The following is a 27,950-nucleotide window of genomic DNA, read 5'->3' on the forward strand; positions in this document are numbered from 1 at the left end:
CCTGCAACCCACATACACCTTTCAGGAGCACATCTACCAACTCTATGGCCTTTTGAATAATAATACTAGCTCCCTCTGCTGTATGTATCTAACAAAACAAGGTGCTACCATGAGACCTGAGGAGGGAGTCCCAGATCATTACCAATAGTAAAGTGGGTACCTTGAGATTTGCTGTTAATAATCCACCTTGTTTTATTTTCTCTGTCCAAACACGAACACACTTACATTCCTGAAAAGGATTCTGGGTAGTGCGTCCGACAGGCATTTCCTGTACCATGATGTAGGGCTGGGCACATAAAAATTTTTCCATCCTGTGAGAACTATAGAGATTTCAACGGAAATTCCTTTTCCGAATCAGGACAAAAAGTCAATAATCTCAAAAATTTTCAAAAACTGAGAAACCCCAAAAGTTGTTTGGCTCAGGTCAATAGAAAACTTTTCTTGAAATAATTCAGAAATATTTTGTTTCCATTTTGACCTTTTTCTTTCTTTTTTTAATCTTTCTTTAGTCTAGATGTACTAAAATTTCAAAACAAAAGGTTGTTTGGACTCAAAAAATTGGTTTGAAAATGTGACAACAAGACATTTTCATAATTTCAAAACTTTCTTTTCCAAAACCTTTTCTCAGGAGATATGTCCAAACTGACCCTGTTTCCTGAACAGTTTCTGCTTCAATGAACTGAATTTTTTGAGTGAAAAAACCTTCAGTAAAGAAATCCCAACCGGGTCTACTAGGAAATATTATAATCAAAACTATATTAGAGCACAAATTCAGCCTTGAGTTATACCCATGCAACCTATTTGAATTAATTGAGGAGTCAGGACTTGATCATATCCACATCGAAGTCAATAAAAAACCTCCTATGGACATAAATTGTTCAGAATCAGGGCCTAACTGAGGACAGATTGTATGATCATGTTAGGACGTTAAAATTATTGGCTTTCGTATGTTCCTGTGTTTTGTGGGTATTTTAAAACACTGCTAGTGACATGCACAACTTTTTGTAAATTTATTCACAGGCATGAGTTATTTAGGAATATTAACAGCATGCAAGGCTTTTCAAATACAATTATTGAGCTGTTTTTCCTCGTGCTTAATCGTATGCATGAGTAGTCCCATTGTCTGCTTGCTAGAAGTGAGAAGAATTAGTCTGAAAAAGTGTTTAATACGCAGTCACGAGAGGGCAGGCGGGGGGGCGGGGGGGGAAATGCTTTTAACAGATTCCTACCAAAATGTGTTGTAGCAATTTTCAGGAAAAAATATTTTTCAAAAGCTTTTACTACAGTGCTAAATTAGTCCTAAATGACAAATTAGATTGGTAGTTTTTCTGGGAAAGAACTGAGTGAAAAGCATAAAACCTGACTAAGGACCATATATGTACAAGTAAACATTCTTCAAAAGAGAAGCAGAGGTATATTTTAGGGGAAATCCTCCACAATCTGATGTGTCTGTTGTCCGCCATCTTGTTTTCTTGAATTCCCTTGTACATTTGCACATGTGCCCTGTTTTTCAGACACTAGAGCACAATTATCTGATGGTATTTTATCCAATCCAAATTGAGGAGGAGGAAACAACCAGTATAGCAATATAGACTTCAATCCGGCCAACTTTTACACATGTGCCTAAGTCCAACATGCAAGCAGACCCATTGAGTTTAATGGAAGCATGAATGTGGTTAAAATTAAACACATGTATAACTAAGTGTTTTCAGGGTTGGGGCCACAGATGTAAAGGGACGGGTGGAATGCTGTGAAATGGTGAGAACGACTCGGTCACTGAATCACTGTACAACCTTGCAAAAGTCAACCTCTCCTTCCCTTCATTTACCCTTCTGCACAATGGCACAATGGGGGTGACACTGCTTCCCTAACTCACATGAACATTGGGAGACTGAGGCTATGTCTATACTACCACCTATGTCAGCAAAACTTAGATCACTCAGGAGCGTGAATAACCATTCCCCACTTCCACACCCCTGAGCGACATAAATTACACCAACGTAAGCACTGGTACACACAGCACTATGCTGGCAGGAGAGCTGCTCCCACAGACATAGCTTATGCTGCTCGAGGCGGTGGGGTTTTTTTTATGTCGAGAGGACAACTCCGTCCTGTCGGAATAGAACGTCTTCACTACACTCCTTGCAGCAGCGCTGCTGTAGAGATACAATTGTGCCCTGCAGCACTGTAAGTGTAGAGGTGCCCCTAATGCTTACAAAGCACCCTGAAATCTTTGCTTGAATGATGCTGTAGATGTGTCAGGTAGAGTCAACACATATATATATAGCGAATGTACCAGACTAGAATCAGGACATGAAAAGATTAATGCTCTCTCCCAAGTATTCATCCTTTACGTTTCTTTCTTTCTTGTTCTGTTGACTGCCTATTAGTGTGCTAATCCCTAAGGGGAGATTACTGAACAAATAGCTTTTGGACAAAAATATTGAAAGGGAAGGAAGCCATTAAAAAAAGAAACCCTAACATATAGGGGGGGGGGGAAATATCTGGAACCAGTATGGTGTGAAATCAATTGCAGATGTAAAGACGAGGGAGAATAAACCCAGGTATCTCAACTTCCCTATAGGTCAAAAGAAGATGAATATCAGTACCTAACAGAATAATAAAATCATAGAAATGTAAGTCTGGAAGGAACCACAAGAAGTCATCTAGTCCTACCCTACTCCTCTTTGCCCTGAGGCAGTTGTAAGTATACCTAGAAGGCTCTCAGCATCCTTGCAGAATCAGTCCCCCAAAGAAACATTTATAAAAGCTCATTCTTTGTCCACACAGGCAAGGGGCAATTTCCTGTTTGCCATTCTTCAAGGGTGATAGCTGCAATCTTGGCCAATATATGCAGTTGACCCAGGTACCTCCTGAGCTAATTGGCCAGCCTGTATAGCTCTGGTCTCTAAGGGTATGTTTACACTGCAATAAAACACCAGTGGCTGGCCCACATCTACTGACTCAGGCTTGCAGGGCTTGGGCTGTGGGGCTATAAAATAGCACTGTAGATATATGGGCTTGAGCTGGAGCCCAGGCTTTGGGACCCTCCACCTTTGCAGGGTCCCAGAGCCCGGGTTCCAGCCTGGGCCCAAATATCTCCAATGCAATTTTATAACCCTGCAGCACCAGCCCCGCAGGCCAAGTTAGCTGACACAGGCTAGCCACTGGTGTTTTATTGCATACCCATAGAGCCTCACTAAAGTCAATGGGTTGTTTCCATAAAGTTCCTTGATTGATCCGTACCTATTTCTATCCACTACCTGTTAAATAAGGAGTTTTGGTGAACTAAACCTCTTTAAAGTAGATATAATTTTACTATTATGCTTTGAAAAACAAAACACAATGGTTAGTTCCCAGAAACCTCTCTATTTATATACACATTTTGCCTTTGATTACTTCCACCGTGGATTTTTATCTCATTTCCATGCAATGATTAACACTTGGCTACACAGTGAACAAAGGAAAATAGCTTGGAGTGGGCTGGTTTAAAAATCCCTGTACTCTGATAATGCTACAGCCAAGGGAAGATGTACTGTAATTTGGGAACAGTCCTATATATAGTAATATGCCCTAGTGCCTCCAGGGACCATAACCACTTACACATTTCACGTACTACACAGAGCAGAGCACAACTCTCTCTGTTCATGTGGGGATGGCTTCATTTCTGGTCCATGCCAGCGTGTGTTTCTTGGAGGCATATCCCAGCATTCCTGGCTGCTGCTTTAAACAAGAGTACCCTTTTGTGAGAATAAATCCCTTTCCCTATTATGCTGACTTTCCTTCCTCGGAGTTTGCTTAAGCATTTCTAGTTAGATTGTTCCTGATTTCTATTCATTTTTGGGGGTGGGGGGAGTGATGGTAGCTGTTATATAACTCCTTGTTTCTCTCTGGCTAAGGCTCTGGGCTGGGAGTTAGCAGACCTATGTTTTAGTCCCATCTCTGTCACTGAGCTGTCCTGTGACCTTGGGCAAGTCTCTTCATCTCTCCGTGGCTTTGTTTCCCCTCCCATCCTTTCTCTGGCTTGTCTATTGAGAAGGTACATTATATGGGGCAGGAACTCTTTCTTATTATATGTATGTGCAGCACCTGGCACAATGAGGCCCTGATCTTGGTTGTGCCCTGTGAGAGCCACTGTAATACAAACAATGGAAATAAATTATTATACTTTCATGGTACTGTAGCTACACTGCAGTTACAATGAGCATGAAAAAACACTATTGTTATAATGAACAGTTTTAGCACTTAAAAACACCACCATTATTGACCTAGTTATGTCAATATTTATTTCTTAGTTACTCATTACAATGGCAATTCAGCTCCCTATCCTGCTCTCACTGAAATCAGTGGCAAAAGTCCCATTGATTTAGCTGGTGCAAAATCCAGCCCTTAATCTGTAACGTGACTGCCAAAATGGCTTTGTTTTTGTACACAGATGTAACCTCTCCAATGTAAAAATACATCCATTATGTGCACTTTGCTCCAATATCTGTAACTGGAAGGAAATCACCCCTTATTACTATTTGCTGCATATCAACAAGTCATTCCTCACCTGGGAAACAACAACAAGAACAACAGTGGTTTTTAAGAAAGAGTTATAGTTAAGAAAGTTAAATGGGCGATAGTTTAGAAATCCCAGAAATCCCAGCCTCTAAATAATAATTCTTCATAATGTGTAATGGTGCATTCTCCAACTAGAAAATTCACTCTGAAAAATGCAAATCTTTAACCCAAGCAGTAAAAACCACTGTAGGCAAATACTACACATTCTCTCGTTAACAGTGCCATTCAGGATACAGTAAGTATGATGCATATATTTTATCCTACGCTGTAACCAACGATGCCGGAGTAAACTTGTTTTTCATGTCTGCTTCCAGTGCACTGCAACTCTAGTATAGGTAGGGCCAGATTGTGAACAGTTTACTTGCGTTGATGAGCAGTTACTTACAGAAATTGACTTCAACGGGGCTAGTCCTGTGAGTAGCGGCTGATCGGTAGGAGTAAAGGCTTCATATTTTGGCCTTTAATTAACAAGAGTTGGTGATGAAGGGACATCAACTTCAAAATCACATTTCTGCCTCCTGTTATTACGAGCTACACCTACATGCATTTGGCTAGATTGTCAGCTGGTGAAAATCAATGTCAATGGAGCTGTCCCAAGTTCCGCCCACTGAGGATCTGGCCGTTATAACAAAGAAAGAGAAAGAAAAAAGTCTCTAATATTTTGAGAATGTTTATCTTGTATGTTTGACAGCACTGTGTGTATCATGTCTCACCTTTCCCCCTGTGTATTCACACCCTGCTGGGCCAATCATTTACATACACGAATGACATCAATGGGCCGACAATCAAGCACATGCGTGTTTGCAGGATCAGGGCTTTCATCAGTCGTTTTCCTGTGTTATTTGCATGGGCCTGAATGGGCAGGTTGGCAGAATGACATTGGTACTCCAGTCAGGTAAAGTGACTTTATTTATTCTGTCCTCCCCAACGTGGGCTTTCCTGGATTGGAGTCCTAGTCCCCATTCCTCTGAGCTAATTACTGAACCACATTTCCTATCTCCTGTTTTTTCCCCCCTGTCTTTCTTCTAATAAGAGCATTAATAATTCCAGAGCTATCAAAATCGCTCCAGAAGAACTCCTGGTGAGAGGTGCTTCACGATTTTTTCTGCAATGCAGGACAGGAAACCAAGTAGCAGTGGAGATGGGACAGCTCATGGGATTGGGGATGAGATAGAGCGCCTCTCTTCAAGAACTGGTTAAACTTCGGTCCCATTCATCACCTACCCAAAGTTGTTAGGACCTGATAGTTGCGTGGTGACCTCTGTGAAGTGACTTGGTGGATCTCAGCCCAGGTGTCCACACCACAAACCTGATTGCAATTCATCGTCCCCTCAGGTCAGGTCTGGGTGTGTGCTCCTGGCCTGAGTAGACACACATGCTGCAGCTCAAGCAGTGTGTCTGTCTAGCTGGGCTGGCAGTCACGCTCCCATCTGCCATGTAGACATACCCTCAGAGCACCCAAGGATTGACCAGAGACTGAATTCCCGCCTCATCCCTCCACACAAAGACTGAGGAGAGCTGCAGCATGCGAGGAACTGCATGATGTGAGGAGCTTGTGTTGCTTCTGGCAACGGTCCGCTAGTCAGAGGGGCTGTCAAGTGACACCTCTCATGAGCGTGAACGAGTAACAGTCCAAAACTGAGCCTGTAGCTGTGCCCCAAGAATGGTGCGACGGCCCTGTGCGGGAGTCTTCTTGGTTGACTCTGTCAGGAGCTGGTGGGGTATTCGCCTCTGAAATATTACCTGGCCTCAATATGCATGGGATTTTTAAAAGCACACTAATCCACACTGCATAGTGGCTCTGTACACGGCAAAATTATGCTGGTATAGCTATGTGAAAAAATCACGCCCCCTACCCCATGCAGCTGTGCCGACAAAACCCACAGGGAAGACACACCCAACAGAAGAGTGTTGCTGTCTGCTTAGCTAACATCCTTTGCGGGGGTGCTATTACTGTACCCACAGAACAACACCTTCTGTTGGCATAGTTTGTGTCTACATTGTGCCGACACAGTTATGCCAGCACAGGGTCTGCAGCGCAGCCATGGTCTCAGTGGGGTGCAAAAGACCAGACTCGTCAGATATTTCAGTACGTGCAGGCAAATGGGTTCCCAGCAGAGAACACCGAGGATCTGAAGATAAGCAGGGAACAGAGACATCCAGGCTGCAGTGGAATTTGTCTGGCCTGGCAAAGCGAGAAACCTTTGAGCAGCTGAGGGAATGGCTCTGCGTGGCTTGGAGACAGCCTTCCTGGACAGCTCATTCATTTACTCCCTCGATTTAGAGCAGCCTCCAAACACATTGATGATACTCCAGTGCACCTAGCACTCATTAACATCCGACATAGGCCCAGTGCTAGCAGGGGAGGGGGTAAAAGGGGCATCCCCCCAAATGATCCTCAAGGTGCCCCAATTATTGTAAGAAAGGCCAAAATATGTACGGAGGTATCCAGTGTTAAGCAGCGGACGTGACAATGACAAAATACTGACACAGTAGCCAAATGCTGCTTTTCTAAATGCTTAAAATCCAAGTTTTTCTGGGGATCTAACTAGCCCCTGAACTGCTGGAATGTTGTTTTCTAAAACAGTGACATCCAGCCCTCCCACCTCCCTGAATACTCACCTCGCTCCCTAATAATGGGCATCTAGAACCAGCCCTGAGGCGGCACAATGAGGATATTAATACGAGGCGGAAGCTGTGACGTTGATGATACACAGACAGATGGTAGCAGTTCCCACCCGATATATTTATTTCATGTGGGTGTGGCCGGTTGCTTTAAAGCTCTTCTGAAAGCTCTTGCTTCTACTAAATGAATAAAGTAACTTTCTTCTCCCTGCCCACCATCCCCACAAATAATGACTGTACAACAAATGAGTGAAAAGCCAGTGTGACACCAAAGATTCTTTATGGAGGGGTTTAATTTCCTGTCCTGCTCTGGGATTTTTCAAAGGAAGGAAGGGCGCGGGGGGTGGGGTGGGGGGGAATTGGGAACATGGCAGTAGGTTGAGACAAATGGTTGATTTTTTTAGGAAGACCAGAGGCCTGATCCAGCAAGCATTCCGTTGGACATGCAGACCCGTTCAAAGCAACTCCTTACCTGAGCAGGGATTTGGAGGACTGAGTCCCACATGGCAACAATGATTACAATGAGCGGCTTTGTGTCTGAAACTGATGGAAGTCAAATACTGCCTGCCCCTGAACGCACACTACATTCTATTTGACTTTGCATGAAGCCCAAACAGACTTGCTTGACAAAGCCCTTGAAACATGCAACCTGTTTGTAATTTACAGTCATTGGTGCGGGATCTTTTTCTTGGTGTGTGCGCAAAACCATCGGGCTGGGTGGTGTGTGCAAAAATGAGAGGTGCATGAGTCATCAAGCAACCCATCCTCCCTGGAGAGACAGTTGAAATGCTCCTTTCCAGGAGGCAAGCATAAGGTGTGTGCATTGTGTGCGGCAGAACCGATAAGAACAAGCCACAATGTGGCAGCATTGTATCTGGTGTGTCAGAGAGACACAGCGAGTCAAGCTGTACTGACCTTTGTCCTTCCTATAGCAAATCCAGGCTGATTAATAACAGGGTCAGTGCTCAAATAGACGTCCTACGAGAAAAATTTATTCCCAGGCATCAGTTGTTCAATCGTTATCCCCAGCATAAGAAGACTGAAATAGAAAAGGGGTTTGGTGGTTTCACAGATCATTCTCCAAACAAGGCCAGCTCCCCTCTTGATGCAACAGCCAGGAACAGTTCTGGTTACGAGGGAATATCTATTCATTCAATATCTACGATACTGAGAAGACACACCTATTCCCTGTGCATGGATGGTATAGTAATACAACGTCTAGCACATCTGGAGGATCTCAGTGCTCCTTACAAAAGAGGAAGTATGATTGTCCCCATTTTGCAGAGAGGGAAACTGAGGCACAGAATGATTTTTTTTTTTTTTTAGGTAGCCAAATTTGCAAAAGTGGCCACTCAATTTGAGAGCCCAATTTGGAGATGCCTACACATCTCAAGCTGGGCACTCAAAACACGGAGGCACTAAACATTTTAGTGGCCCCTTCTGAAAACTTTCTCTGGAAGTGATGTGCCCCTGGCTGACGCAGTGAGCCAGAGGCAGGGCTAGGAATAGAACGCACATCTGCTGACTTGCCGCTCCTGAGGGTACATTGCTGCAGCACTGGGAATCGGTAGAGAAGAGTGGGTAAAACAGAAGAAACTAGTGATGAGAGAAATTCCACAATGGTCCCAAGGTAGGTCAGAGATTGCCAAAGCACCAGTAAGTTGGTCTGCTCATCGGATATAAACAGAGCAATCGGTCAGAACAGGGAGTTTTTCATAAGACTCGCAATACTTTCTGATTTTGTAAGAAAAGCCCAGATGTCTGATTTTTCCTCCCCAGGAGAGAACAGTCCCCCGGAAATGAGCATGAGGAGAAAAAGACATTGTTTTTGTGTAATTTTAGCACACAGTAAACATAAACCATTTGCTGCAGCATCTGGGGGGTGGCGAGGGGGAGCGGGGTGGAGAAACAACAGTCTGATCTCATCTGAAGTATTGTTTAACACTTTACTGGAGAATGCTGACAGCTTCAGACCAGCTGTGGCCAGTGTGGAAGCACCCTGCTGGCAAGCTGATAATGTCTTAAGAGGAGCATATATTTGGGAAAGATGGAAAGGGACAGTGGTTCCTTCCAGCTGAATTAAGGCAATAGACACCAAGTAAATGGCCTGGTGAAGGATCACTTTGATGACAAAGCATTTCGGTTTGATTTCAGGACCCGGAATGCTGGCATTTAGGGTAACATGTTTGGCATTTTGTCTGGCATTTATTTGCCTGGGTAACATATTGGTACCATTAAAACAGGCACTCTGCTGCCTGCTTGAAAGTAGACAGGTCTGAAAAAAGCAACATGGATCTGTGTGCCCTGAACGCTGGGGAAGAAGATCCAAAGCTGAATTTGGTAGCTGGCCCCTGTCGCCATAATATGACAAATCAAAATCTGAGATCCATACAAGTCTTTGCAAGCAGCGCGAACCCACATCTAGATCCCAGCTTTGCAGCATGAGGCAGTCTCTGTTCTTCAGACGTTTTCGGTCACTTATCTCAAGAGGCTCTGGGACTCCTCATATACAGACAGTTTTTGATGCAGTATACCTAGATCAGATAGGGATGTGATTTTTTTTAACCAAAATAGTTATATCAGTACCACCCCTAGCATGTATGTGATTATACCAGTTCATGTCCCTTCCCTTTGGGAATAAGCTAGACCACTATAAGCACCTGTATGCCAGTAAAACTGCATGCACACTAGGGCTCTATATCACTTTAATTATACTAATACTGTCAAAGCGGTGTATCTTTGGTGTAGACAAGCCCTGAATGTAAAGAGCCCAATCCTGAAAGCTGCTATCCCCATCAACTCCAGTGGGAATAGAAACTAGGACCTCAATGGGAGATGAGGGGTCTCAGCCATTCAGGACTGGCCCTCTAGTGAACAGAAATTCTGGCTGTTTCATTTTATCTGCTGTTTGAGCCGGTATCCTGCCTTATCTATAGAACATAGGTTGGTACCCAGATACCAGGGGAATTGGCAACATAGATGTATCTGAAACAGACAGATAGTTAGGACTAGAAGCCAGATGCTCCTGAGTTGTAATCTGTGCTTTGACCCTGGCTCTGATGCACTCCATAGTGAGTCATGTTAACTGTCCTGCCTCAGTTTCCCTCTGTGTCAAAGAAGGATGGTGCTACTGACTTACCTCATGTGGGCACTACAAAGCTGAACCCATTGATGTTCGTGATGCGCTGCTACATCAGATGCTCTCCCTACAGTACGATTGTGTTGGCTGTGTTGTACCGGATTCACCTTGTCTTTTTGATGCCCTGCCAGAGCCCTCATGGAAATGAGCGGGACAGCTCCTGATGCTGGCCCAGACAACCTACGTTTTCAATAAAAGAGAACTTTCTTCCATCTCTCTCTTTCTCTCCCCACCAGAAGGGGCCCAATTCTGCTCTCATTTGCATGAGTCTAATCCCAGAAGAAATCAGTGACCCCAGATTTACATGATGTAATTGACAGCGGAACTCCTGACAGAGGGCTCCTTAGCAGGGAGAGATGCTAAAGGCACCTTAATCTTGATGGCACAATTTGATTCAATAAATGTAAAGCACATGTGCTATGGAACGGTAGAATAATCTATGGTATTGTGCACTCCCAGGCAGTGCAAGATTTTCCATTTGCAAGGGCATTTTTTTAATCAGTATAGAAATGTATATTTTCTGAATAAAGTGCTTGTTGCGGGATTTAAAAAAAAAAATAACAAACTGTGAAACCTAAAGTAGGGCAATACCCTTCCCTTCAACAATACCTTGACTTCCTACAGTCAGCAGATGCAATATGCATGGGATTCAGAATGATCCCATTAAAATTCATTAAACCGTGTTTCCAGCTATTTAGTAAATTTTGAAGAAAAGAAACCTATTGCCTCTTCTCCTCCCTACTATGGCCTCTTTGAATGTAATTAACCCTTCATTCATGGGTCTTTCTATCCAACTAATCTCCCACCTCGTGCCTTCCAATGCATTTTTAATACCAGGGCTAATACTGCCACCTAAAATCCCCTAGCGCTCGCTGCGCAATAGAGCTCTTTGCAGAGGCAAGGTATTGTAAATCTCCATAAACAGTGCTTGGATGAACAGCAAATTCAGATAAGTGATGCGTTCCTTTTCATGTCTTCCAGTTACAAATAGGGAATGCTCTTCATTCTTCAAGGTAGATTTTTGTCAAGGATGAGGCTGCATTCGTACCACCCCAAGGGATTTAGCTGGTAGATTCGGGGATGGTTGGTTGTGGGGGATAAATAAATAAACCATGGCAATACACATGCAATAAATTAAAAAGCAAACAAGTCAGAAAGACATGCAAATCAGCTGGGAGATGTTATACAGTGTGTCATCCTCTCTCACACGGAATGCAAAGAGTCCGTCTTCTGCACTGCAGGGAGCCAAGGCCCAGTCCTGAAAGGTGCTGAGCCCCACTAGTTCCTCCCAATTACAGGACTGAGTCCTTATTTAAGGATTGTTGTGGGCAGGAGGAGGAGGAGAATGGGGAGATTATTTAATCTTCAATAGAACTGGTCGAAATTTTGTAATGCAATTTTTTTCTTTCCTCTAGCATTTTTCTTCCAAACAAAAGGTCTGATTTGGATGGAATTTTGGGAGGGGCTTTGGCTGACAAAACGAAAACTTTGGATGAGACTGAAAACTGTTTTGTTGTTTTCATTGCCACATTTTTGCAGGAACCAAAACTACTTCCTGAACTGCTCTGACCTGTCACTCTCTGTAAGAAAAGCCAGAAAGAGTCTATTAAGAGGTAGGAAATGCTGTGGAGACTGTAGGATGAGCCATTTCATGTATTCACAGTGCTGAGGGCTTCCTTTACAATTGCAATAGCTTGCAGTCTAAAGTGCATAGTTTTGAGTCACGGTGCGATACTTTCTCACCAGATCTCAGAAAACTTCTACTAGGTTAGAGCTTCCTTATATACCTTAGATAGGTCTCAAGGTCTCTGATCCAGCAAAACACCCACTGATTTCAGTGTGGCTACTCACCTGGCTAAATTAACCATGTGCTTTGCTGGATGGGGGCCAATGTGTTATAACTCCATTTCATCTTAAAAAGAAAAGGAGGACTTGTGGCACCTTAGAGACTAACAAATTTATTTGAGCATAAGCTTTCATGAGCTACAGCTCACTTCATCAGATTTGTTAGTCTCTAAGATGCCACAAGTACTCCTTTTCTTTTTGCAAATACAGACTAACGTGGCTGCTACTCTGAAACCTTTCATCTTAAAGAGATAGGTATCCAACCTCCTGGGTACATTGCTGTATAGTACATTGATCTGAAAGTACCCCGTGTGTGCTCAGGTGTGTGTAATTTGTATTTCTTGATTGTATTTTAGTTGATTGAGCTCTGGCTATGTGCTCATGTTCAGTGCAGGGCAAACATAGAAGAACCAACCCCAGCCTTGTCGGTTCAGTCACAGATATTACAGTTTATGTTCTGGATGAATGTTCAATCTTAAAGAACCAGGATGCCAATTTTTAAGTACAGCATTTAACTTGTATGCATTATCACTGTCGGGCTTTGCAGAAGAAGTGTGCTCTCAGGGGAAAGCTGGTATTGATATGTCTATACATTGTTCTGTCAGTTGGAGGTTTAGGGACACCCAGAGCATGGGGTTGCATCCCTGACCATCTTTGCTAATAGCCATTGATGGACCTATCCTCCATGAACGTATCTAATTCTTTTTTAACACAATTGTGCTTTTGGCCTTCACAACATCTCCTGGCAATGAGTTCCACAGGTTGTGTGTGTGTTGTGTGAAGAAAGACTTCCTTATGTTTGTTTCAAACCTACTGCCTATTTTCACTGGGTGTTACGTGAATGGGTGAATATCACTTCCTTATTCATTTTCTCCTCATATGGAAGCTGTTCCATACACCTAATCATTTTTGTTGCTCTTCTTTCTACTTTTTCCAATTCCAATATGTCTTTTTTGAGATGGGGCAACCAGAACTGCCTGCAGTTTTCAAGGTGTGGGTGTACCATGGATTTATATAGCTGCATTATGACATTTGCTGTCATATTTTCTAGCCCTTCCCTAAAAGTTCCTAACTGTTCACGTTTTTGACTGTCGCTGCACATTGAGTGGATGTTTTCAGGGAACTATCCACAATGACTCCAAGATCTCTTTCTTGAGTGGTAGCATCTAATTTAGACCCCCTCATTTTGTACGGCTAGCTGGCATTATGCTTTCCAATGTGCATTGATCATTTATTTGGACCTCAGGCTCTAGAGGTGGAAACTGAGGTACAAAGAATTTTAAGGACTTGACCTGCAAAACTCTCAGCTCTCGGTGACTTGATGAATGTTACACAGCCAGCTAATGAAAAAATCAGGACTAGAACCGAGGAATCCCGCCTCCCAGTCTCCTGATCCTACAACTAGAGGTACCACATCAAAGAAAAGGGATAGTTACCTGTAGAAAGCTATAGATGAGCTAGGGGTTTGTGTGTGTGTGTGTGTGTGTGTGTGTGTGTGGGCAAACAGTTCAGCACACTGTTGTGATGAACAAATTGTATACGAAGGGGTCCATGTGTATATTAACAGCGTCATGCTATCGTTCAATTAACATACATCTCTATTGCACGGAAAATACATGGATAAATTCACCTGTGATTTAAAGGTAAGGCACCAAAAAATTAATCTGGGAAATAGCCAGGCTGACATAGTGGGTTATAAAACTGCAAGAACAACCTAGTTGGAGTGAAGCACTCCATCTGGAGCTCTTAGCCTGATACCAAAAACCAAAACAAAAAAAGGCCCAAATTATCATTCTTATTATTTATGAACACAGATGAGAAGCTAAAGGGTACACTGCAGCGTACACAGATGCTGATTATCTGGAGATTATATTGATGATGTAATAAAAATTCACTTTGGCTATTAAGCAGCACCAGGACAATCAGAGAGAGATTAGATAAAAATCAGAGAGAATGAATAATAGAAGGGAGAGGGAAAGTCATAAACCATACCTCCCTGCAAAGCACTCCATCCCAGAGTACCCCTTCAATCAGAATAAAGAAGTGTTGGAGCATATATATACCATCCATATGTACACATACACACCCATACAGGATATAGGTAGATTTGTGTGTGTGTGTATATATACGTACACCTGTAGGTAAATATGTATACACACACACACATATATATACATACACACACCGTTCTATGTAGCTATGTGTGTGTGCATAACACATATACACACACCATTTATTTCTGCGTGTGTATGTGTGTGCAAATATCTCACATTTAGGAATATACCTTATGCCCACAGACTCACGAGGAGATAGATAGATAGATTAGATAGATGTGTGCATGCCTAAAACAAGCTCCCTTTGCCTGCAGCAAACCCCAGTCGGATGGCGATGAGAGAAAACTTTCTCCTCCAGAGTGCTTGCTTGAATGAAAGCGGTGCTGCTGCACGTCCAACGTTGGTTCAAGTTTACTGACCATGTTTAATATTTGATTAAACCTTTGGCATAGCTGACTATCCTGATCTGAATAGATGATCCGACACTTTCTCTGGTAGTAAAGCCAAGCATAAGTAATAGTCATCCTCTGACTATGCGACTTGAATTTTGCCATCTCTAAAGAAGCTGCTAAATGCTTTTGGATTCCTTTCCACTGTTCTGTGTTTTCAGGTGGCCTCTACGAAAACAAACAAGCAACAAACCAGGAAATGTATTCATTTGCCCCAGACAAAGGTAGGGCATTGATTTATTAGTTATGGGGGAGAAATCCCCCTCCTTCCAAACACTCAACCTTCCCCGGCTCTAAGTATTTTTCCTCTCCTCCTCTCTGTACTTTTTGCCTGTGGTTTGCATTATCCTTTGGTAAATACATTACAACATGCTCGACACCTTGCTCGGCAGCTTGGAGATGTTTGTGCCGTTGCCCACACAAACACACATACATATGCACACAACCAGCAATTTTACAAGTAACCCATGGTGGCAGGGACAGGGGATGGGCATGCAAGCGTTTGCAAGGGAATATAGCTAAGGGTGGCAGAAAACAGCAAGCAGATCTGCAGGACTGGAGCGCATTGACTGCCATGGATTATGAAACAGCCACTGATGCTTTCAGAGTGGATAGTAAGAAAGGTGATTTTAGCTTAGGTGCTCTGTGCACTGGCCTGCTAGATCAAGAAATGCCCAGCCCTTCAGCACAGACATAAGCCAGACCTAATAATAATGATAAACACTTTGAACCCAGACGGATGCTTTCCACATAAAGATCAGTGCAAAGCTGAGCATCATGGTTCTCTTTCTTACACACAGAGAAATTGAGGCACAGATTGGTTTAAAGACTGTGCTCAAGATGATACAGGATGCTAGCTGGGAACAGAACGCAGCTTTCCCGGCTCCCAGTCCCCGTCATCTCAGACTATGCTTCCTCCCTTCTCTGAGATGTTTTCTTTATTTATTTTTGGGGGGTAGGGGGTGGGGAGAAAGGATTTAAGATATGAAAAAGCTTCAGAACTACAGGAAAATCTGCTTGTAAGAAGTAGCATTCTTGCCCTGCAGGGAAAACATAATCCCGTGGAAAATATGTGAGGGATCATTGCGCTGGTGGGAGAAATCTGGTGTTGATTTGGCTAAAAAAATGGTGACATTATATAGCCTTTGATATATTGTATTGTGTTTTGATCTTCAAAGGAGGATACAGAGCCTTGATCCTCTCTCTACTGAGACTGCTTTCTTTGGCCTGGATGGACAGAGTCCGATCCTTTCTAATGCTTGCCGTGGCTTTTACTTAGGCTGGCCAGAGCGGCCTATCTTCTGCACAAATACTGAGCATGCCTCCAGCCCTGCTGTTTGGTGGAGGGCAGAGAAGCACGGGGACAGGCTAGAATGATGGGAGTTAAATTGCAGGTCCAAGGAATGGACCCAGAGCATGTGCAGTGGCTGACAAGAGCACAAGGAGAGAACTTAACGTGGATCAGGGAACCTGGGCAGCAACAGTATGGAGCTAAGAATCTGGTCAGGACAGTGAGAGTGTGGGAAAGGTGAGCAGGCCTGGGAAGTGAATGTGACAAGCAAGCAGGTAGCTATGAGAAGTGGGTCTCTGAGGCAAGCATGGGGCCTTGGGAAACTGAGCCTGGAGTTCGACAGAGCGAGCCCAAGAACTGAACTCCTGGAGCGAGAGCTGGCACTTCAGCTAGGGGGCAAAGACTGGGCCTTGGGACGAAGCTTAAAGAGCCAAGCCTTGGCACCAGACCCAGAGAGGAAGAGCCTGGGAACTGAACTTGGAAAGTAAAAGCATAGGCCTGGATCTGAGAACTGAGCCTGGGGAGACAACCTATAAACCAGTCAGTAGCGAGTGATCATTTAAAAAACACAACCCCCCGCCCCCCTCCCCCCCGCATTGCTGGGGAGACCAGACTGGAGAGAACACAGAGCCCCCTCTTCTCAAACAAGAACACACCGTTCTTCCCCTTCATGCTGCCAGTAAAGCTAAGCAAATATATAAATAATTAAACACAGACTTTCCCTCCTGCCCCAGGGCCTGCGAAACGGAGACTAAGTTGGATTTCAGGCCGTCAGACACCATCATGTTGCATGGACACACACACACAAAACCTGCCTTCCCACCTTCTGCAGAATATCAGCGACAAAAGTGGATCATCCTGACTGCAAGCAACCAGAGGCTGAAAACGCGGGTTTACGCCACCAGCAATTCAGAGCCACCCTTCCACCAACCCCACTTCCTCTGTGTTGGGCTGTCAAAACAATGAGCAGGAAGGGGGATGAGAAATGACAAATGTGATATTGACGTAGTAGAAAAAAAAACCCCAAAAGCAACACCCCAAAACAAAATGAAAACAAAACCCACCTGTTCAATTTGCTAGTATTGGTTGCCAGCTGGTTAGTGTGGGAGAGACCCTGAAAAACCCCTTTTCACTGAACTGATTTTCAAATGAGTTTCATGCTGATCTGACAGACTGGCCACTGGAATCCTCTGTTTATCCACATAGCGAACCCCGGAAGTTCCCCCACCCCGCCCCTGCACTGGACCACTCTGCCATGGAAGAATAATGGGAGTTCACACTCCATGGCCTACTTTCCCATCCTCTCATGCCCATAGTGGTGGTAGTTTTTTGTGAAGTGGCCCTCTGTTCACTAGGCACTTCATCCGAAGCCCACTGAAGCCAGATGGGAGAAGTCCCATTGACTTCCTTAGGCTTTGGGTCACATCCTAGCCAATGGACAGAGACCACCAACACAATTAAGCTAAACCACTGAGGAGCCATCACGTGGGAACAACTTCCTGCCACCACAGACCCATGCTCGCTAAGGACCCTGATGCTCGCTAAGGACTTGCTTAAGCCTGATCCAAAACTCATTGAAGTCAACAGGTTTGGCACCAGGCCCTTAGAGCAGAAAGGCCTGCCATAGCCCTTTCCCAAAGCCCAGAGGCATACAGTTCCCTAAGGAGCAACAATAATGACTATACATAGCTCCTATATGATTCATTTTTAAATAGTCCATTCAAAATCCTGAGTTGTGCATGAGTACATCTCTGTAGGCACCGACATTACAAAGAAAGGGCCTGAGCCTGCTTAATGGCAAAACTCCCATTGGCTTCAGCAGGCCCAAATAGACACTCAGCCAAAATGTTTGAGATCCATTTCTTCATCCTGTCCCCACATTTTAAAGCCTGAACTCGGGTTTGGGTGTTTCCTCTGCTCCCAGTAATCTGCCCTGATTTAGCATCTTTCATCTAAGACTCTCAAAATCATTTACCAGTATTGATTAAGCCTCACATCATACCCCCGCTTCCCTCAGAAGTCTGATTCTTCCCATTTGACAGATGAAGAAGCTATGGGTATGATCCAAAACCCAGTGAAGTCTTTCCATTGATTCCACAGCTTCAGATCAGGCCTTGGAGTTTAACAACCTGCTTAGGTTGTATTGCTGAGTCTTTATCAAAGCTAAGATTAGAACCCAAGAGTTCTGGTTGCCCATTATGAGCCCATCACGGCTAGATCATACTCTGTCCCTAGCTGGAAAACAATAGAAAGCACTGGTAACACTCAGAAGAGGGCAGCCCTGCCATATATTAGCCAGTAGTGAATAGTAAAGAATGAACACCAATGTTTTCTTTTGTTTTGGTTAATGTGGCATTAACTTTTAGTATCCCCACTAGTAGAAAGTAAAAACTGTCACCACTGTATCACTGTTATCTCCAGCAACATCTTTATGTGCAAATTCATCTGCAATGTATTGATGGGTTGTTTGGTTTGGGTTTTGGTTTTTATTTGTATCCCTTATGCTCATGGTGAACTTGGAATGAAATCATTTGTAAGATACTTATTTTCTGGGCCTCTAAATCAGCTATGTACCATCTCTTGCAAACAACAATGTAATAATAATGTCTTCTGAAGACTTTTGCAAGGGTTTTTACCTTCACTTTCCCACCAAGGTACTTTTTTTTTTTTTTTTTACTGCCAGCCTATCGAATGAGACCTACGTTTCTTTGTCGTCTTTTAAAAAAACAACCCCCAAAACATTCTGATGTAGGGAGGGGTCGCATAAATGAGGAACGGCACATGTCACAGAAGAGAGTGAAAAATCAGACCCCTGATCCATGTATTATGGAAGACTGAATCTGATCAAATAAATAGCTTTCAAAAGCAATTAAACCCCTGCAAAAGGAAAACACTTGCCCTCTACACTGAAACAAGGAATAATACGAGGCACACCATCCTGAAACTACCGTACGGCGACTAGAATGAGACACTTCAAGCTGAATGGTATAACCGAATGAATGAACTAGCAAACCTAGATAAGACAGCATACAGCTGAAGGGAGTAGTTAGGAGATTCTGATGCAAGCTGGTCTGCATGTCTAGATTTATACAATTAACAATCTTAAGGTAGTCACAATCCATATTACTGGGAGTTTCTGTCTCATGAGCAGTATCCTGCAAAATTGTTTCTAACTTGAGGCCTGATCCAAAGCCCCTTGAAAACAGGGGGAGTCTTTCTGTTGATTTCAATGGGATTTGGATCAGATCCTTGTCTGCTTTATAAAGAGAGAGAGAGAGAGAGAGAGAGCATTCCTTCCCCTTCGATTCTTTTCACAATAATTAATTAAATTAAAATATTTTAAAAACAAGAAAAAAAAAAAGTGGGGGGGGAATAACCAGAAAATAACCAGACACTTTTTTCTGCATCACCAGGTAGGCTAACAAAGCAAAATTGCTCTTAGGGATCAATCCTTCACTGATAAGGGCTAGACTAGGTGGCCCAAAGAGTCTTTGCTATTTCTAATGTCTCTGATCCCCTTGCGGCTGTGATACAGTCATGCAAAGATCTTATGTAAAAGAAAGATACAGATAGATGTGTGATAGCAGAGAAGTGGGTCACTTTCTGTTTGGACAGGGTGAACATTCTTTTCTCTGAATAACGGGGAAGGGATGAGCCCTGCTTTAATAGGCAGTGAAGCAGAGTTTTCACTGTGTTAGCTTTCAAAGAGTTTCAAGCCAACACAATCTGCTCAGGAAAGGGATCTGTCTTGCATGCAACGTTTCAAAGAAGTGCTTCAAAAGATCTGTACCTTAGTATATTATTAGCATCAATCAATATTATTAACATTACAGGACAATTTTGTAAATTCTGCATTGTCCTCCTTCCCTAACTGTTACAGCAGTTACTTTATACAGTCTCTGGTTAGGTTGGTCAACAAAGCTATCGATATTATTAATGAAGAATATATCTACATCGTGACCTTTGCTCACAGAACTGAATCTCTTCTAAAGGCTGTCAGTTTCCTTAAAGAAGTATTGATAAGCTCATTACTGTATTGCTTTATATAATTTTAGGTATGATTTTCACTCACCCTCAAACATCTTAGGATAATAAAGTAATGTTCTTCCCGCCCTTCCTAAAAACTGGTCCCCTTAGAATGGATCAAATGGTGAATTAGAACATTACGTAGAGGAAATATAATCATGGGAATTCTACAAGCACTCTGTGATATATATTTTGATCTTTTGAAAGCCTTCATCCCTCTGGATCCTGGTAAGAAAGCACTGTTATACAGGGATATTATTAGGTTGATGCTGCTTTATTCATCCACCTGCAAGAAGCTGTCGACGACAACAAAGATATTTGTGTGTTTGCAGTGAGTGATGCCTATTGTGTGAGGTAAATCTACCCTTAGAGATTGAAAAAAAGGGGAACTATGTGCAAAGAGAAGTCTGTCCTTTATATACATGTGTGCATGCATGCTCTGTGTGTGCGTAGATATTTGTATTAGAAACTGTCCAAGTATGCAGTCAGATCTAATCAGACCAACACTGTTTGCAAAACTCCATTTTTCTTCTCTCTGAAGAAAACTCATGTCAGGAGCCACACGTTCAGCGCACTGTAAAGTCAGTCTGGTTATCTTTAAATATTTTTGAGACCCAGACAAGCTACGCGTAAACCAGACATGGATTAATTAGGTGTGACCGTATCATTAAATTAGCACAATGAACAAACAGCTTCATATCACATTCAACTCTTCACATACTGATTCCAAGAAGTCAAGTCACCTGTTACTTTTGCCGAAGAATAAGCTTTCCGTAATGTTGTATTTGACAAGTGAAATATTTAGAGAGATATGTGACTATGTGCATATTGTACACACACACACACATAAATACTTATCCATGTGTATACTGAACATGTGTTTTCATGAATATGTATGTACAATATATGTATGATTGTGTATACACTAGTATAGCTCTCTGTATAAACATTATATAGACAACTCTATTCAGTACAGCACCTTCCATACAAATGACATCCCATAATCTTTTCCAGAGTTAAAGAAGAGAATTATAGATTTAAACAGCAGTGCGGGAAAAGAGGGATTGTGTGGCATAAGCAAAAGAGAAAATGTCTGTCTATCTGCCTGTCTATCTGTAATGAACATTAGTGTGATCCACTATCTGCAAAATACTCTAACTTATATCTTTACAGCCCATCTGTCCGGACAACAACAGGCTCCTAGTGACAAAGCATCAGCAACATTCCCATCCTATGAAATGGTTAATGTTAAGCAATGGTTGTCCCTGTTCAAATAAAGGAGGGAGAAATAAACAGATAAGGGAGAGGTAGATCGAAATCTGTATGCCTCATTGGCTCAGCTGTCGGATATTTCTAATGCATGTTAAGGGTTTGTTACTAAGAACCTGTTAAATATATTTAAACCTTTGATCTGTAGCCAGTCTTAACAAAGGTGACAATTAATTAAAGGAGAGAGCCTTGCAATAAAGTTCCATTGTGGTCAGTTTATATACACTGTCCAAAGCTGGCTCATGGAAGTCACTGTCAATTAAAATCTTGTTGGAGTCCAGTTCATTATCAATTTTTCCCCTTGCCTTGATCAATATTTTTGGTAGCTCCTGCTTGACAAACTTAACACAATGTCTATATCTATATGTCTTTCCATTCATTTCCATGGAATAGACCTGTATATTATTTATTTTTAGTCATTACATATGGTCAGGCACTTTATTTGAGAGGCTTAGTGTTCCCATCCATCTTTATGTTAAGCAGCTACAATAATAAGCCTTCTCTTCCTTAGAGAAGATGTCAGTTGCGTATAATGAATGCGCATTAAAAGCTGCATTCACCTGCATGTTGTATCCAGGCTGGGGCTCAAAGTGACAAAAGCAAACAAACGCAAATCCCACGATGACACCCTGACTTCAGCTCACACCAAGTATTGCAGCACAGAGCGTGCAGAATATCATTCCATAAGATCATGAGATCTCAGTCATGCCATGGCATGGAGGACTTAGGAAGAAAAAGATCCCTATATTATAGCCCACAGCTCAGTCCACGGAGCTACGGTAGGGTAACAGCTTTAATTTCTCCCTGCCATGATGCCTTCCCCTCCCCATCCCCATTGCAGTTTTTAATAGATAAGGCTCAGTCCTTCACAGCTATTTCTGGCACAACTCCCTGTGGCATCAGTGAGTGAGAAAGGAGGGAAGAGACTTGTAATAAGAGTTGTTTCTCTTGTTGGTTTCCCTCCTTCCTTTAAGTATTACTTTATTCCATTGAAGGGAATCTAGGAAAAGAGATGAGCTCAGCCCTGGAAGTGTAGGACAGCTGATAACATCGACCGGAGATATTGTGGTTTACTATGTAAATCCACCACCCACAGCTTTTAAAAAGCATGCGGCCCATACGACTAGCACAGGGCTCGCGTGGGAAGGTAATTGACTGCATGCAAACCTGGGGCCCAATCCTGCTCCCATCGAAGCAGATGGTAAAACACCTATTGACTTCCATAGGGGAAGGAGAGGGCCGGCCCTTGGTGCTAAAGAGAGGAGGATGCTTAGATTCGTAGTCTCGTTCTCTGTGAGGACAGTGCTCAGCTTAGCTCATGTAACCGTTCACCTGCTTTGGACAAGCACAGGAACAAAGTATTGTAGGGCACAAATACAAAGGAGTTGGCAGATGAGCACCTATGAAATTTGTGGCCTTCTGCTGTTCTGGACTATTACTGTAACTTTACAGCCAAGACATATTTAAGTTGCTGGAATTGTTTGGGGGTTTTTTTTTGTTTTTTTTTTCAATACAGGTATCATCTCCCCCAATCATTTCTCCTTTGAAACCGTTACTGCCTGTCGCATAAACCCTCCGTTAGTCACACTCGATTGACGTGAGGGACCGTAACAGCTCCTTCAGAGTCGTCATGGTCTGCCAGGTCAATGCGGCTGGCCTGCATGCGCATACGGTATGCATGATAAAAAACCCTCTTATGCCTGGCTGAAGAAGTTGCTGCGTATTTGCAGTTCTCGAGGCCAGAAGGGCCCTTCCTTGATCTTTCAGCCCCTGAGCTCTGAGCCCACCTGCAACGCACAGAGAAGTTCCTAAATCCGCCCTCCCTCTCGAAGGGTTGCATCCAAATTTATGTTGAATGTGACACAGCTCCTGTGGCTTTACTCCCCCTTCACTCAGGCAAAATTCCCCATGACTCTGTCAACTTCCCTCCCAAGACTGTTCCATTGCCTGCCTGACTCTGCTAATATCCAGTTTGAATCATCCCCCACAGGGTGCCCTGCACCTGCCTCTGAAGCATCTGGCCACTGTCAGAGACCGTAGAGTGGACTAGACGGATTGCAGGCTTGGTCCTCACTGCGACAACGTTTCTAGTGTTTTCTACTGTCATTTCTGGTCAGTTCCTCCAATGACCATGCTCAATAATCCTTCAGGTATTTGGAAGCTATTACAGCCTTTATGGCCTTCCTTTTATGATTCTCATACATGTTACTCTGTTGGCCTCACATTAAAAATAAGTCAGCCCCTTAAAAAAAACTTTTTCGTCCCAGTAATACGTGTTATTACTGACTGGCATGAAGAATCTCAGTTTAGAAATATGTATGAAATGTAGGTTTAAGCTGTAGAATTTTTTAAAAAAAGCTCCTAGAACTACAAACTTTTCCCCCTTTCTTCTCACCCACCCCACCCCCAGTTATATAACTATAAACTAAGCACGTTATAGTAATTATTATTATTTCATTTGATAAATGCAAAACTTTACAGCCAAGTGAGAGACCCCTGAAAATTGGAGTTTGTATTGGAAATGCTGGCACAATGGTAACAACCATAACGGTACTGGGTGCAGATGCTATACAAAACCAGAATTCATGTCCAGGCCACTGGAAAAAAAGACTTAAAATCTAGCATTTTAATTTGCAAAGCAACCTGCGCTATTTGTTTGACATAAAATGTACATAGATATAGATACATCTATATGGGGTGTTGTTAATGTACAGAGGCTTGTTTGAGGTTTTTTGTTCATCTGTCTTTTGCTTGTTTTGTTTTCCTCTCTTAGATCAAGCTATCCAACTGTCTTTCGCCTGTTTTCAGGGATTGTTCTTCAGACAGCAGACATAAAGCCTCCACTCTTTTGTTCCAGTTTATTTGTGCATTCTCCTCCCTAAAACTTGTCTGCTTTACTACCGCACTAAATACTACATGCATAGTGTTCAGCCAGGCAAACCTTATGTTTCAATTATGGAAGTGTTTATTCAGCACCTGTATTTACTTGTGTTCCTTTTTGACTAAATTTTCATTTCCCAAAATCTTTATAATCTATCTGTGCCTCTTAATTTAATAGTCATTGTTATTATTTTGAATTTCTGAAGTATCCTAAAAACTGATATCATGCTGAGCAATCTCTTTCTCTCTGTCTCTCTCTCTCTCTCTCTCTCTCTCATGGGAGAATATAAATAAGCCTTGCATACCTTTACTCCAGGTGTCAGAAATTCCAAAATTAGTCATGCTTTTGAGAAGAGGGTATGGCAAACAGGGGAAATAAACTGATATGTTGGTACTGCATCTTGCTAACTGCCTTTCCTGATTTGCTGAGTGAGATTTGGGTCATCTGAGTACATCATCCTAACAATGTGACTGCCATGGTGGTTTTCTCTGAGTTCTTTTTTTTTTTTTTCAGAGGCAATTTGAGAGGACATTGTAGCTTTCAGGACAATGCTGTACCTACCAGCCCCCAGAACCTCTCTCTTTCAGTGCAGTAACCTGCCTCTGTTTCACTGCATCGCAATTGAGAGTGGGATACACAGATCTATTCGGACTTCCTAAATAGAATATTATGCAGGCCCGTGTGCTTCAAATTAAAACCCACTCCAGGCTTTGGGTACCAGTATGCATCGGTAGGAAAAGGCTGCTTAAGTCTGTTGGGACAGTTCTATATTTTGATTACATTAATTCATAAATATTATACTAAATACCACTAAAATGGGCCTTAAATGACTTCAAATAATGCATTATAATATGGCTGTCCTGAGAGCACTAACCTTTATGTCTCCCAGTAACTCAGCCTTTAAGCATACTCTGCTGCCAGACAAGAGGGGGGAAGTTATGAATGGATGGCTTGCTAAATTGTTAGTCTGTGATTAGTTGACTCTCTCTTTGTGTGTGTGTGTATCAGTGTGTGTGTGTGTGGGGGGTCAAAGCTGCCTAGATTTCTGCTGGCAAAACATCCGCACAAACCCCTACCAACAACACAATAAAGTAGCAGAGGATATGAGTGTGTTGCTCTTGCCCCATTGGGGAGAGGAGCGGGAGGAAGGAGCGGGGGATGAAGGGGACATAGGGGTTAAGATCATGCCATGAAAACCTTTCTGCGCAGGGATCAGGCGATCCTTACACTTACACACACACGTGCCTGCAAAACAAATGTATTTCTATCAAGTATCTGGGCTGGATGTCAGAGTCTGAATCACTGTCACAGAGCCTGGGAGCTCATAAGCTTTTGGGATGGATTTGTGTGTGTGTGTGTGGGGGGGGGGGGGGGGGGGACGACGACAATCTCTGACTTTACCTTTAGATCTATTCTTCTCAATTTCCCATGTCACAGAGAAAAACCCTACAGGGATCTCTTTACTATTGCTGAGACGCACACCTCCACTCCATTCATTTCAGTGGCTTTACACCGGAGATGACTGATCTCCATGTTTTTACTCTACGGGTTGTTTGTGTTTTTGTTTTTTTTTTTTTTAGTAATACAATTTATTTATTTATTAAAGGGATCGCTTTCCACACAGTTAAATAAACTACAGCTCCCATTAACCCTTGACATCCTTCACTGGGATACCCCCACGGCTTGGTCTGCGCGTGAAATCGACTAAGGGAAAGGGATCAATTTATGGACGCTCATTATGCTGCAGTTGTGGAAAGCGTCTGGGGTTTTTATACCGCCACCCTCCGCTCTTGGATCTAAGTTAGAGGATCTTTATGCCATTCTTCAACCATGCCAAAAAAAAAAGGGGGGGGGGATCTGAGTTAATATTCTGCTTTATGTTGCCGACTTAGATGAGAACAAAAGAAAAAGGGGAGAGTGAGAAAGAAAGAAAAAAAAAACGAGAAGCAAAACACAATCCTAATTTTTCAAAGCCCCGTCATGCTTTTTGACTTAATAGTAATTAATCACCAGTGGCAAGAAAGTCATTTTTTCCCCCCAGGTAGCCAGAGGCACATTTTGATCAGGATTAGCTAATAAATCAGCAGCATCACCCGAACGGAGTTCAGACACTTCTCGGACGGACTACATAAAACCGATCTCTCAAACGCTGGCATCTCGGTGCCTAGCCCCGCTCCATGACAATAACCATCAGCACCCCCCCCCCCCAGACCTCCCCACTCCGAAGTCCAGAAGTACTAAGAGGTTGAAAAGGAGTCTGCTTTCTACAGCAGCCCGGGCTGATCCACCCTGACCGGTCCCCCAACCTAGGTGGCAGCTTTAAATATAGAGTTGGAGGAGAATGAAGTCCTAGCGGCTTGCTTATTTCAGGAATATTCGCTCAACATTATTCAGACAGCAAGAGAAGTGCTCGCTTCCCTCTCTGTGTGTGCACACAAACACACATCTCTGCGGACAATGCATGATCTACAGGGTGAGATACGTAGTGTACAAAATAGGAAGACATTAAAGTTTGCCCAGAGCTAGAAATAATTACAGACTAAATCCAAGAAGCCTCTAGCCAGATGCCATCTCCAAATGCCCTGGATTTTGCATTCAGGCGAAGCTCTGTGGTAAAGTTTGTATTCTTCATTACTATTGTTTCCTCTTTCTTAAGGAAGAAACCCGCACCATTCACACACACCGCCCACGGGAACTACCCCGCATCTGCCAGAGACAGAGTCTCCTAGGACCTCGCCTTCCTGATGCTTATTTTTACCGACGAGTTGTTTAAACGATACATACCAAACACTAACCTTGATGTGGTTTCTAGGAAGCTTGACTGAAAGGTGAGAAAGCTCCTAAATTATACTGATCGTCTGGGGGGAGGGAAAATACCCTGTAATTTATATGCCCTCCTCAGTCTCTTTTCTCTGTATATTGTTTTCTTGGATATAGGGTTATATTTTCATTCTTTTCCGGGGCGGGCGGGGGGTGGGGAGTTGACTGCTAAACATGCCGTTAACTTTACGATTTACAACTCATCAAGCAAGCGGAATAGATATTAACCCACCGAAATTGTTCTCTGGGACTCTGTCCACTAGGAGTCTGCGGGGTTAACAGAAGTTGAGATTTAAACCCTAATGTAATACATCTGACTTCCCCCAGCCCTGGATCTAAAGGGACCACCCATTCATATCTGTGCTCTGTTTCATCAAGGCGGTGTCCTTTTTTTTTATAAAAGCAATGCTAAATAAAATAAAATAAAAATTAAGAAACAAGAATTAATAAATAATAACAATAACCTCAGGAGTTAACGGCGTTCATTTGGGCTGCCAGCGCATCCTGTTTGTAAGCGGGTCTTCTATGTAAATTGCCTTCAACTACTCAGTTTAGTCCTACTTTCATGCCTGGCGATCAACCTGGTGGCAAGCACTAAACTCCTGCTGATCCCAACTACACATCCGGACATAACAGCCCCGAGGACGAAACATTTGCAGACCCCACTCCGCCGCTACAGCTAAGAGCTGGGGGGGGGGGGGGAGGCGGGGGGGGGGGGGAAAGGAGGGCGGAAGGAAACGCTTCATGAACGCTGCTCCAGACCGTTAAAATAAAATCCCAAAAGTTACTGATCTCTTCCAACATGCCCGGAGAATTGAGCACCCACGCTAAAAAAAGAAAAAGAGAAGTATCGCTGTGTATGCACGGTAGGTTTGCTCGGGATGGTCTAATAGTCCCTCCTTTCCAATGAGCCCCGCTGTTCTCTACTTTGCAATTGTATAGAAAGAACCCTGCCTGGGATTTCTTTTATTGTCCCCCCCCCACACAC

At 43.1% G+C, this 27,950-nt stretch overlaps 1 protein-coding gene across 14 annotated transcripts in view; it reads right to left on the minus strand.

The window, feature by feature from the left end:
• The window catches only part of CELF4 (CUGBP Elav-like family member 4), an 889,490-nt gene that overhangs the window by 860,561 nt on the left and 979 nt on the right, over positions 1 to 27,950 (minus strand). Inside the window, exon 1 of one of the 14 annotated variants that reach the window (XM_073343430.1) lies at positions 27,427 to 27,597. The exons of the other annotated variants lie outside the window; for them this stretch is intronic. The gene's annotated coding sequence lies outside the window, so the exon portion shown is untranslated. Of the gene's footprint in view, positions 1 to 27,426; positions 27,598 to 27,950 lie in introns of those variants that run through there. 14 annotated transcript variants of the gene reach the window in all.

Source organism: Lepidochelys kempii, chromosome 5 (assembly GCF_965140265.1).
Source record: "Lepidochelys kempii isolate rLepKem1 chromosome 5, rLepKem1.hap2, whole genome shotgun sequence".
In the NCBI taxonomy this organism is placed as follows: Eukaryota; Metazoa; Chordata; order Testudines; family Cheloniidae; genus Lepidochelys; species Lepidochelys kempii.